The sequence below is a fragment of the Vicia villosa genome, unplaced genomic scaffold (genome assembly GCF_029867415.1).
Source record: "Vicia villosa cultivar HV-30 ecotype Madison, WI unplaced genomic scaffold, Vvil1.0 ctg.002788F_1_1, whole genome shotgun sequence".
Taxonomy (NCBI): Eukaryota; Viridiplantae; Streptophyta; class Magnoliopsida; order Fabales; family Fabaceae; genus Vicia; species Vicia villosa.
The window spans coordinates 154,069-168,099 of NW_026706032.1; the positions used below are offsets into that span (position 1 = coordinate 154,069).

The 14,031-nt window shown below is 31.9% G+C and overlaps 2 pseudogenes; both read left to right on the plus strand.

Moving 5' to 3' along the window:
* Positions 1–5,922: 5,922 nt before the first annotated feature.
* On the plus strand, positions 5,923–9,907 carry LOC131639807 (receptor-like protein 7; annotated as a pseudogene).
* Positions 9,908–10,366: 459 nt separating this feature from the next.
* On the plus strand, positions 10,367–13,295 carry LOC131639810 (receptor-like protein 7; annotated as a pseudogene).
* Positions 13,296–14,031: the final 736 nt, after the last annotated feature.

The following is a 14,031-nucleotide window of genomic DNA, read 5'->3' on the forward strand; positions in this document are numbered from 1 at the left end:
CTTTGAAAAAATTGAAATAAAAATCAAATGGAAATGAGTGAACATTCCATTTGTTTTGAGCATCAGCAATGCTATCCTTACACCATTTCCTATACCCAATACTTACACCGTATACACTGTTCACCGTATTTAAACGGTGAACAGTATTTTTTAAATAAAATAATATTAAATGGTGAACAGTATCCATGACCAGTGCTGATGAATATTATTTATGAATAGTATATGAACAGTGACTTTTAATAGAAAAACAAAGTTGGTTAATAAAGTAAAAAAAATTGGTTAATGAAATGATGAAGTTGGTTAATAAATATCCTAATGTTAAAAATAATTTTTAGTAAAACAAAGTTGGTTAATATGGTGTAAAAAGTTGGTTAATGAAGTTATGAAGTTGGTTAATATATTTAATTTTATTTTCAATTTAAATGAAAATATGTTTTTAATTTATTGTATTTTCATTTATTAAGAGCTAATTTTAAAATAGAATAGAACCATTTGATACGAGATATATATATATATATATATATATATATATATATATATATATATATATATATATATATATATATATATATATATATATATATATATGTATATATATATATATATAACTGATATAGAAATATTCTATAAAAATTTGACATATCGAAGTTTAGTTTTTTTTTAAAATTTTCTACTCTTACAATCCTATAGGATTTATAGGAAAGTTCATATCATTTAATGAAAAGAAATGTTTCTTTGAATCATTTCTATAAAATTAATAACGAGGTGAGTTATTTAAAAAACAACAAAAAAAAATGTGAAATTGCAAATTTTCAAAGTCTCATAACTACTATGTCATATTTATTAAAGTGTTGATTCACGATGGTAGAAAAATAGAATTATTTTCAAATTTACATTTTAAAAATTTCCATACATTTATAAAATCCTTGAAATTTCAAGACATTGTATTATGGGTTCGATTGTAGTTGAAAGAGATACTTGTTAGAATAATAATGCAAGTGTGAGTAAGTGGAGAAATAGTCTCACATTGGGTAGGAATGTGGTGAGTTGAACATTTATAAGTGGGAGAATCCACTCACCTATCATCTTAAAGTTTTTGGTGAATAAGTGGTGTGTCTCTCACAAAGATGCATAGTCCTGTAACAATTCCAATGCTCCTTAGTGAAAAACTCTCAAACAAATGGTATCAGAGCCTGATTCGAGAAAGGGACCAACTTACTTATATTGAAAAGCCCATGAAGTGAGGTCCTGTTGCAAGGTATCAACGGCAGTACAAGTGTGAGGAAGAGCATTATGGACTCACACTTTAAGAGGAGTGTTAGAATAATAATGCAAGTGTGCGTAAGTGGGGAAATAGTCTAACATTGAATAGGAATATGGTGAATTAAGCATTTATAAGTGGGAGAACCCACTCACCTATCACCTTAACGTTTTGGGTGAATAAGTGGTGTGTCTATCACAAAGATACCTAGTCTACACTATATATCAATGCTCCCTAGTGAAAAACTCCCCCAACAAATGGCATCATGAGCGTCTGGTTCGAGAAAGGAACCGACTCACTTGTATCGAAAACCCAGGAAGTGATGTCTTGTTGCAAGGTATTAACAGAGGTACAAGTGAATGAGGTAGAGCATTATGGACTCACACTTGAGGGAGAGTGTTAGAATAATAATGCAAATGTGAGTAAGTGGGGAAATAGTTCTACATTGAATAGGACTGTGGTGAGTTGAGCATTTATAAGTGGGGGAACCCATTCACTTATCATCTTAAGATTTTGGGTGAATAGTGGTGTGTCTCCCACAAAGATGTCTAGTCCTACACTATATATCAATGGTCCCTAGTGAAAAACTCTCCCAACAAATGGTATTAAAGTCTTTGGTTCGAGAATTTTTTTATCTAATAAGGTTTTATAACGAGGAATATCCAAAACAAACATCCAAGGGGGAGTGTTATTATGAATAAATGGATGATTGTCTCACAATAACATTATTCCTTATTTATAATAATTTTCATTTATTATATTGAGCTTAGAAGTGCATCAATGGAGGAAAATCGCACTGATGCGTTTCTGATGCACATCTGGGAATTTTCTGCCAAAGACTGCCCATACGCATAATGGACAAGGCATTACGCGTTAGGCAGGGGCATTAGGCGTAAGGCAGGGGCATTACGCGTAAGGGATTTATGGGAAGAATTTTAAGGGAAATCCTACTATGGCAATACGCGTAAGGCAGGGACGTTACATGTAAGGCAGGGACGTTACGCGTAAGACAGTGCATTACGCGTATGGCCAGGCTTCGGTAGAAATTTTCCCGTTTTCGTGATTTCTTTCCCGACTTCGTATGCAACGTGAATTTCAACGATCCTAGAGAGTAATGAGGACTTAAATAATTAGAAAATAAATTAGTTCGGTGGCAATGAGTGAAATTTGAGGATTTTACAGGGAAATTAAATAGACGAGAGGCTTGCGTGTTTATGTTGTGAATTTCTTACCATTGTATGTTCTACTGGGTATGATGTAATTTAGTGGAGGAATTACGGTAAGTATATGGCTCACGTTTGATCAATGTGGATCGTGATATGTACAATATTATATATTGAATTGTGCATAATTGTATGTCATGCATTATCATGTGGTGTTATGTGGATATGAGCCTAGGTGGGAATCCATGTTGGGTGCCTAGTATCGTCCGGACTCTCGAGGTAGAGTCGTGTGAAGATAAGTCGTAGTTCGAGGGAACAATTAAGACTTATCTGGATTCCGACGGGAATCTGGTTTATATAATTGAACCATATTGGTTGTGTTGGTACCGCATGCATAGAGTCATGATTTGTGAATCATTGAAATATGGATTGTTCATAAGTAAATGTGTGGGATGTTGATGTGTGATTTGTTATTACATATGGTTGTTGTATTGTCATTTTGAATACTACTCCTTAGCATGTGATATTCACTGATTATTATTTGAATGTAATTCTCACCCCTTTTTTGTTGTTGTGTTTGTGCTTCTTCGGAAGTACAGATAATCCATGTACTTGAGTATAGAATGGAGCTTGTGTTTCCCGATCGAGTCTTAGGAGTCGCTCTGATACGTAACATGGGATTTTGAGACTTTTGATCGAGTTTTTGTTTGTTACGTATTTTAAAACTTTGATGTGTTAAACCACTAGTTGGTGTTGTTATTTTGTTAAGGCCCTTAGAGCCATCAAAGTGAATTGTTTCGAACTTCTTATGTTATTCATGAGTTTTTTTTTACGGGATGTTTTTTTTAATAAGCAATGATATTAATATAGGGAGCATAAGGGATACTCCACCCACTACAAACGGAAAGCTCCTAACACTCGAAACAAATGAGTGGGAGGATATTCCAAGTGTGATAACTACAAAGAACACCTAACTTATAGAAAGATAAAAGCCAATTCCAAGAGGAGAGAATAATCTCCGACATACACTCGGAAAAGCTAAACGACTCTTTTCTAAAAATACAAGCATTACGCTTCAACCATAAACACCAAGCCGTTGCCAACCATATCACCGCCACAATAGTCCTCTTATTTAAACTCTTCACTTTACCACAAGAAGCAAAGAATCCAACAAAATCACCAAAAGATAACTCCAATCCATGACCAATCCAATGGTACACCCTTCTCCATATCCGGGAAGTTATCTCACAACCTCCAAAGAGGTGCAATAATGTCTCCTCCTTTTTCATGCACAAAACACACATCAAGTCATTAACATCCACCAACACACCTCTTTTGAAAAGATGATCTTTAGTTGCTATTCTATTATGAATTAAACGCCAACCAAAAAACATAATTTTTGCGGGAGCTTTGACATTCCACAAATAAGACGCTTCTTTAACCAAACCTACATTGAGAGGAGGACCCGAGAGATAAGTTTTGAAGCGGTCATAACAAGACTTTACTTGTGTGAACTGTGATTATTTTGCGAAAAACTATTTTTGTTCATTATAATTAATTAACGGGGAAGTATTGTATTTCCCACATTTACCTTAGTGGTCAAAGCATATGACGGGTCTTAAAGGTTTTTGGTTCGATTCATTTAGGAACAAATTTTAGCTTTTTTTATGTTTTTAAATATGAGTTGTTTAAAATTAAATTGAAATTAAAAATCAATTTAGTGTTTAAAAAATGAACAATAAAATAAAATTCAACGTAACAGTCCAATCACGATTTAAAAGTAGGAAAAATCAATTTTAAAGAAATATGTACGAAAAGACTAATATGACCCTGTTAAATTTTATAAGAGATTAAATCAAGTCCTTTTTTTTGTCAGGGAGTAATTTCAGTTCTAAAATTACTGTGAGGAACTAAAATGAGTCTTCACTCTAATTATTATTTTAAATTTGTGATTTAATTTTATGTTTTAAATTTTTTTTATATTTTAAATATTCTGAATAAGTTACTTATGGAATTAAGAGAAATAGAGAATAGGAAGTAAAATGAATTCTAGCTAATGACAACTCATATTTTTAGATCATTTAGCGGAAATTAAATTAGGTGACATTCAAAAATGTTTTAAAATATTGTAAATATATATTCTCCTATTTGTTATAATTATATTTAATATTAATAATCTTACGTTAATTGTTTACTAAGTAATTTTTACTGCAATGATTAAATTGTTAATAAAATATTGGAAGTCTGTTTGATTTTGGAAGTAAGTCTAGAAAATTTTGTTTATAAGAATTTATTTTGAAAAAATATATAACTATATAAAATGGGTGATGCAACGTTAAAATATATTTTTTAAATCAAATTAATTTTTTAAGAGATAATTTTTTTTTTAAAAAAAACTTATGAAATCATTTTTTGAATCAAATATATTTTTTAAATAATTTTATTTTTTAATATTATTTTTCTGGATTTTTTTTATTCTTCAAAAATATTTATAGTTTAGATATTTTTATTTTAATTGAAAATTTTAGATAAATTTAAATTACATTTTTTACTCATATCCTAACTAAATTTGAAGTATTTTTATAATAAATATTTTATATTCATATCCTAATGAAATATTAAGTATGTTTATAATAAATATTTTTATAATATTTAAATAATGGTGTAATTACTGTAATAAAATTATTTTGAGTAAAAATTTCTTTTTATGGAATGTTTAAATATTTAGTTCAATTGAAAAAAAATTCAATAAGGTGCTCTTAATATGGAATCTGTAAATCTTAAACGTTAATTAGATCTAACGGTTGATTTTAATAGTTCTCATTTCTCATAAACCTATTAGTTCTCACCGGATACGCTCCCATATATATATATATATATATATATATATATATATATATATATATATATATATATATATATATATATATATATATATATATATATATATATATATATATATATATATATATATATATATATATATATATATATATATATATATATATATATATATATATATATATATATACAAAACATAAAATTTTCATTTTTTTCAAGTGACTAAAATTCATCCTTTAAAGATGAATAAGTGGGATGTCCTTACATAGCTATAAATCTAGTTGGCTTAAAATTTCAAATCTTTAACTTAAAAAAATATGGTCAAAAGATTAATAGGAAGAAAAAACAATTTGAGAATAAAGCATTAAAGCAATGTGACCCTACCATCATTAAAATTATAACGTAGACTTCCAAGTCTTCCTTGAGAGTTCTGTGTATCTTCCTACCATCATTAACGAGAAAACATTTTGTTATAATAATTACATTTGAAATTAACATGTCGTCTATCTTTTTGAAAAGTTATAATACTTTAGACTATTTAATTTTTAGGGCACTTTTTAAACAAAAAACGTGTTACGTACTGCTTTATACTTCAAACAACATCTATAAGACTCTATAAGACTATTATTTGTCACATAACTAAGAGCAAGTAAAAATAACAATGAAAACTACATTGCTTTCATTCCTTCTATTCTACTACTTCATATATCATACTGCTGCTGTCTCTGCCAAATGTTTCCAAGATCAACAATCAACTAAAAAACAATCTCACATTTGATCTTCAAACTTCCACAAAACTAAAAATGTGGAATGAAGATACTGCTTGTTGTATTTGGAGTGGTGTAACGTGTGACAACGAGGGACATGTTATTGGCCTTGATCTGAGTTATGAATCAATCTCTGGTGGATTTGATAATGTGAGTAGTCTTTTTAGTCTCCAATATCTCCAAAAATTGATTTTGGCTTATAACGATTTCAATTCTCCCATTCCTATGGAGATTTCAAAGCTTACAAGGTTAGTTACTCTTGATCTCTCTCATTTCCATAGCTATTCAAAAGAACAAGTGCCGACAATTTACAACCGAAAACAACTAACATTTCTCCAAAACCTAACCAGTCTTAAACAACTGTATCTAGATGGTATAAGTATATCAGCTAAGGGACACGAATGGGGAAATGCTTTGTTGCCTTTGCGTGACCTACAAGAGTTGAGTATGGCTGGCTGTGATCTATCAGGACCCCTTGATTCTTCCCTCACAAAACTAGTGAACCTATCTGTCATTGTTCTTGATTGGAACAATTTCTCATCCTCTGTTTCAGAAACATTTGCTAATTTTAAAAAACCGACAACCCTCAGTCTTCGTGAATGTGGATTGATTGGTACATTTCCACAAAAGATATTTCAAATTGAAACACTTTCATTTATTGATTTATCAAGAAACTACAATCTTCATGGGTCGTTTCCAGACTACTCAATAAGTGAATCTCTTTATAGCATTTATTTGCAAAACACACAATTCTCTGGAACAATTCCCCACACTATTAGCAACATGAGATTCTTATCTCATTTGGATCTTTCTTATTGTCAATTTAATGGAACACTTCCCAACTCAATTTCAAACCTCTCACACCTTACCTACCTAGACCTTTCTCATAATAGTTTAAGTGGTGGTATTCCTTCGTCCCTTTTTACACTCCCATCGTTGGAGCAGGTACATCTTTCCTTTAACAGCTTGAAAGGGTCACTGAACCTAAATGAGGTTTTGAAGCTTGGAAATTTAACTACACTAGACCTTTCTTACAACAACATATCAATCGATGTGAATGTTGCAAATGTTGATTTGTCTTTAATTCCCAAATTTCAATATCTAAGTTTGGCATCCTGCAACTTGAAATCATTCCCTAGTTTTTTGATAAATCGATCAACATTGTTCTCTCTAGACCTTTCAAATAACCAAATAAAAGGAAAAAATACCAAACTGGATCTGGAAATTGGAATATCTTGACTTCCTTAATATTTCCCACAATTTTCTCACTAATTTGGAAGGACCTTTTCAAAGTCTAACTTCCAAATTGGAAGTTCTTGACCTTCATAACAACAAACTGCAGGGGTCAATACCTCCTTTTCCTAAATATGCCTATTTCTTGGACTACTCAAACAATAATTTTACAGTTGCCCCACATGATATTGGCAGTAACCTATCAACCATGAAATTCCTATCTTTTTCTAACAATAATTTACATGGACTCATTCCTAATTACTTATGCAATGCTTCACAACTTCTATTTTTTGATATTTCCCACAACAACTTTTTTGGAACTACTCCTCCATGTTTAATCACAATGACCAGTACCCTTGAGGCATTAAACTTGAGAGAGAACAATCTCACCGGCCATATACCAGATATGTTTCCAAATTCTTGTGTTGTAAGAAGCTTGAACTTCCATGATAACCTCTTACATGGGCCAATTCCCACGTCTCTCTCCCATTGCTCATTATTAGAGATATTGGATATTGGATCAAATGAAATTGTTGATCATTTTCCATGCTTTTTAAATAACATTTCAACACTACTTGTCTTGGTTTTGCGAAACAACAAATTTTATGGGTCTGTTGAATGTTCATACTCAGTAGAAAATAAGCATTGGAAAATGATCCAGATTATGGATATTGCTTTCAACAATTTCAATGGAAAACTATCTGAAAAGTATTTCATAACTTGGGAAAGAATGATGCTTCATGAAGATGGTGACGTATCAGACTTCGACCTCCGGTCGCAGGCTGTCATCAACTCATACTATAAAGATAGAGTTACAGTTACATGCAAAGGCCAACCACGGGAGTGGGTTAGAATTCTGAAAATTCTCAAAGCCATTGATTTCTCATCGAATTTTTTTGATGGACCAATACCTGAGTCGTTGACAGAATTGAAAGTACTCTATATTTTGAATTTTTCAAATAATGGTCTCACAGGTAAAATTCCATCTTCAATAGGAAACTTGAAAGAGTTAGAGTCCTTGGACCTCGCTAATAACAATTTGGTTGGTGAAATTCCAGTGTCACTAGCAAGTCTGTCATTCCTTTCTTATCTGAACCTCTCCTTCAATCATTTGGCGGGGAAGATCCCAACGGGTACTCAACTTCAAACATTCCAAGCTTCTTCCTTTGAAGGGAATCATGGACTATATGGCCCTCCATTAATTGAAAAACCAGATGGTCGAAGGAATGACTTGCATCCACAACCAACATGTGGGAGACTAGTTTGTTCAATTGACTGGAACTTTTTAAGTGTAGAATTGGGATTTGTTTTTGGACTCGGAATGATTATTGGTCCGATCATGTTTTGGAAGAAATGGAGGGTAGGCTATTGGAAACTTGCAGACAAAATTCTGTGCAAAATATTTCCTTGGATGCACTTGGAATATGAAACCCACAGAGGACAAACTTACACAGTTTTAAGGTGGTAGTGACATATTTGTTGTTCAATAGTATTTTATATTAGTATTAATGTGTGTGCTAATTAGTATAATAGTATTTTATGTGTGTGCTAATTAACTTTAATGTGTGTGCTAATTAGTATAATAGTATTTTATATTTCCATATTTGTAGGCAACCTGTGCTCTGCTGAGGTTTGATTCTAAGCTTTTTCATGCCTCTCATTTAATGATTCCATAAAATATTTACATGTAGATTGATTATGGTTTTAATTCTCAGAATGTGCTTAACTATCAATATGTGTGATTTTCAATATTGAACCACTGTTATTTACCGTGGTTATCACTTAATTTGGATTAAATTCAAATAAACAAGTCATGATATTAATATTTACTAGTAAAAGATATAGGAGAAAAGAAATTAAGAAACCACTAAATATGATATTCTTAATACATGTTTTATGGAATATTTAATAATGGATAACTAACTAACTGTCTAAATGCGAATGGGAAATAAAATGAGTTTAGTAAGAGAATCGGAAGACTTGGAAACTATCATTAATTAAAGTAACCTAATGGAACTTCAAATGTGTTTTTCCATAACACACTAGATGGTAATTATTTTGACATTTACTTTGAAATGATACACTGTTTAGATGCCTTGGAACATTATGGTCTTGTTCGAAGAAACTTCTCTTCTGTTTGCAACTTCATAAGACCATCATTGGTCACCTCTGTCTTGCCGTTTTGTATTGTGTTGTGTGGTTGACATTAAGAGTAATTAACATTAGTTGCATATCACTGTTGCGTTTGCCAAATTTCTTGAAAATCAACAATCCTTGTTGCTCCAATTAAAAGACAGTCTCATATTTCAGATAGGAAGTAACGGCAAATTATTATTTAGACAACTCAATTTTTTTATTTTAATATTGTTCTTGATGATATTTATTGAGTTAAAAGGTAGTGCACTGACAATGTAAAATAATTTTACACTGTCATCCAATAGAAAGTTATTAATTAGCCCTGTCATTAAATTATTTTTTAATTAAAATAGTGGTTTAATTTGATACATGGTAGTGATTGGTTGACAGTTTAAAAATATTTTACACTATCAGTGTATCACCCATTTTCTCTTTTCTTTATTTGTGGAAAAGTTTTTTCTTATTTTTACACGGTCCATAATGTTTGAGTGTTTCGTCAACAGTCTTTTCCTTGACATTTTGCAAAATATGAAGATGACTACAAACATTACTTGGAAGAAACCTTGAGAACAAAGAATTGAATCATTCAAATTAAACTAAACCACAATTTTGTATCACACAAAGTCAAAAAATGACCCTACAATGTATTAGAGAATATAAAATACATTTTTAAATCTTAATTTGAAATGTTATTTAATTATTAGAATTTAAAAAGTGATGAATTTTTTAATTATGTAATTTACAAAATATAAGAAAATATTTAAAAGATATAAGATAAAATGCTATAGAGCCATATATTTAGTGAATGTAAGACTTGTTTTTAGCAGTTGTGTCATAATCAAATACTAGAAAACAAAAAGGTTACTCTTCTTCAACGAAACTTCTATTGATATACTTTTTGCAGCCTTAAACTACATCTATAACACTATCATTTGTCACATAACTAAGAGCAAGTAGAAATAACAATGAAAACTACATTGCTTTCATTCTTTCTCTGCTACTACTTCTTTCATCTCACTATTGTTGTCTCTGCCAAATGTCTCCAAGATCAACAATCATTGTTGCTCCAATTCAAAAACAATTTCACAATTGATCCTCAATTTTCCACCAAACTAAAATCGTGGAACGAAAACACTGCATGTTGTAATTGGAGTGGTGTAACATGTGACAACGAGGGACATGTATTGGCCTTGATCTAAGTGAAGAAGAAATCTATGGGGGATTTGATAATTCAAGTAGTCTTTTTGGTCTCCAACATCTCCAAACCTTGAATTTGGCTCATAACAATTTTGGTTCTCCCATTCCGTCAGAATTCAGTAAGTTGGTGATGCTGAATCATTTGAATTTGTCAAAATCTTACGTTGTGGGGAATATTCCTAAGAAGATTTCAAAGCTTACAAGATTAGTTACTCTTGATCTCTCTTCTATTTATAGCTTTTCAAAAGAACAAGGGCGGAAAATAAACGACCGAAATCTACATTCATTTCTCCAAAATCTAACCAGTCTTAAACAACTGTATCTAGATGGTATAATTATATCAACTATGGGACATGAATGGGGAAATGCTTTGTTGCAGTTGCGTGACCTACAAGATTTGAGTATGTCTGGCTGTGATCTATCAGGACCCCTTGATTCTTCCCTCACTAAACTAGTGAACCTATCTGTCATTGTTCTTGATGGGAACAATTTTGCATCCCCAATTCCAGAAATATTTGCGAATTTGAAAAATCTAACCACCCTGAATCTTCATGATTGTGGATTGATTGGTACATTTCCACAAAAAGTCTTTCAAATTAAAACACTTTCAATTATTGATTTATCAGGAAACTATAATCTTCATGGGTCATTTCCAGACTATTCAATGAGTGAATCTCTTTATAGCATTAATTTGGAAAGCACACAATTCTCTGGAACACTTCCACACACTTTTAGCAACATGAGATTCTTATCTCACTTGGATCTTTCTTATTGTCAATTTAATGGAACACTTCCCAACTCAATGTCAAACCTTTCACACCTTACCTACGTCGACCTTTCTCATAATAGTTTAAGTGGTGGTATTCCTTCGTCCCTTTTTACGCTCCCATCATTGGAGGAGGTACATCTTTCCTTTAACAGCTTGAATGGGTCACTACAGCTAGATGAGGTTTTGAAGCTTAGAAATTTAACTACACTAGACCTTTCTTACAACAACATATCAATCGATGTGAATGTTACAAATGTTGATTTGTCTTCTGTTCCGAAATTTAGATATCTAAGTTTGGTATCCTGCAACTTGAAGTTATTCCCTAGTTTCTTGATAAATCAATCAACATTGTTCTCTCTAGACCTTTCAAATAACCAAATCCAAGGAAAAATACCTAACTGGATGTGGAAATTAAGAGATCTTGAAATCTCTAATGTTTCTCACAATTTCCTCACTAATTTAGAAGGACCTTTTCAAAGTCTTACTTCCAAATTGGGAAGTCTTGACCTTCATAACAACAAACTGCAAGGGTCAATACCTTCTTTTCCTAAACATCCTTATTTTTTGGACTACTCAAAAAATGATTTTTCAGTTGTCCCACAATATATTGGAAGTAACATATCATCCATGGAATTCCTATCTTTTTCTCACAATAACTTACATGGAAGCGTCCCTTATTACTTGTGCAATGCTTCACAACTTCAAATCCTAGATATTTCCTTCAACAACTTTTCTGGAACAATTCCTCCATGTTTATTGACAATGACAGGTAACCTTGAACTTGAAGTGTTAGATTTGAGAAATAATAGTCTCACTGGCTCTATACCAGATATGTTTCCAAAATTTTATTTTGTAACCAGATTGAACTTCCATGGAAATCAATTAGAAGGGCCAATTCCAAGGTCTCTGTCCCATTGCTCATTTTTAGAGGTTTTTGACATTGGATCAAATCAAATTGTTGATCATTTTCCATGCTTCTTAAATGACATACCAATACTTAGTGTCTTGGTTTTGAGGAATAACAAATTTCATGGAAGTTTTGTGGACATTGCTTTCAACAATTTCAACGGAACACTACCTAAAAGGTATTTTACAACCTGGGAAAGAATGATATATAATTAAAATGTTGCACGTGACATCAACTACAACATGTCACTCGACTACCCTTATTATCACGATAGTGTTACGGTTACATGTAAAGGTCAACAACAAGATTTGGTTAAAATTCTAACAATTTTCAAAGCCATTGATTTCTCATTCAATTCTTTTGAAGGACCAATACCTCAGTCGTTGATGGACTTGAAAGCACTTTATATTTTGAACTTTTCAACCAATGGTCTTTCAGGTGAAATTCCATCTTCGATAGGGAATTTGAAACAGTTAGAGTCATTGGACTTCTCAAATAACTCCTTGGATGGTGAAATTCCTGTGCAGCTAGCAAGTTTGTCCTTCCTTTCTTATTTGAACCTTTCCTTCAATCATTTGATGGGAAAGATCCCAACAGGTACTCAACTTCAATCGTTTCCTGCTTCTTCCTTTGAAGGAAATGATGGACTATATGGCCCTCCATTAATTGAAATACAAGATGTTGAGAGGAAGGACTTGCATCCGCAACCAACATGTGAAAGCATAGTTTGTTTAATAGACTGGAACTTTTTAAGTGTATAATTGGGATTTGTTTTTGGACTCGGAATGATTATCGGTCCGATCATGTTTTGGAAGAAATGGAGGGTAGGATATTTGAAACTTGCAGACAAATTTCTCTGCAAAATATTTCCTTGGATGCATCTTGAATATGAAACTCACAGAGGAAAAACTTACACAGTTTTAAGGTGGTAGTTGCAATAGGATCTAGTGTGTATGCTATAATTAGTATAATAGCATTTTATATTTCTGCATTTGTTGTTCTTTATGTATAATTCTATGTGATAAGCCCGTAATATTCCCGTAAAGTTTGGAAGACGAATTTTCGACTTACTTCCTGTGTTGGTGGTATTCTAGAGGTGGTATGTGATAAATTATGGTGTTGCAGTATTCTGCAGAAGAAAACTGGATTTAGTCACTTTTTGCACTATACTTCCACTGGTGGAAGATATGCTTTAAAACTGCACTGGACACTTTTCTCACTGTACTTCCACTGGTGGAAGATATGCTTTAAAACTCTTATTTTATGGAATTCACCACCAACTGCTATATCTTTCTTAGCATTACAAAGCCTTTATATAGGCTTGAATCAAAACTGACATAGAATACAATAAGATGATAATTAAGATGAGGACTCTTGGTTCTCTCAATCTTAATGTTACAACTCTAACATAACTCTAAATAAAGACAATAAATAGAATTTGATGGTTGCAATTCTCTCATAATTCTTACTAAAGCCAGTGGTGGTTACAACACATTAATTTTAACACTCCCCATTAATGTGTTGCTCTTTAACTCCCATTGCTTCTCTAAGTTGTTGAAATCTTCCTCTTAGTAGTGCTTTAGTAAAAATGTCTGCAAGCTGCTCTTGTGAACTGCAGAACACTAACTGCACATTGCCATCTTCGATCACACTTCAAATGAAGTGGTTCTTTATATTAATATGTCTTGTTCGACTGTGGAAAACAGGATTCTTCGCCATGGCTATTGCTGATTTATTGTCACAGTGAAGCAACAAAC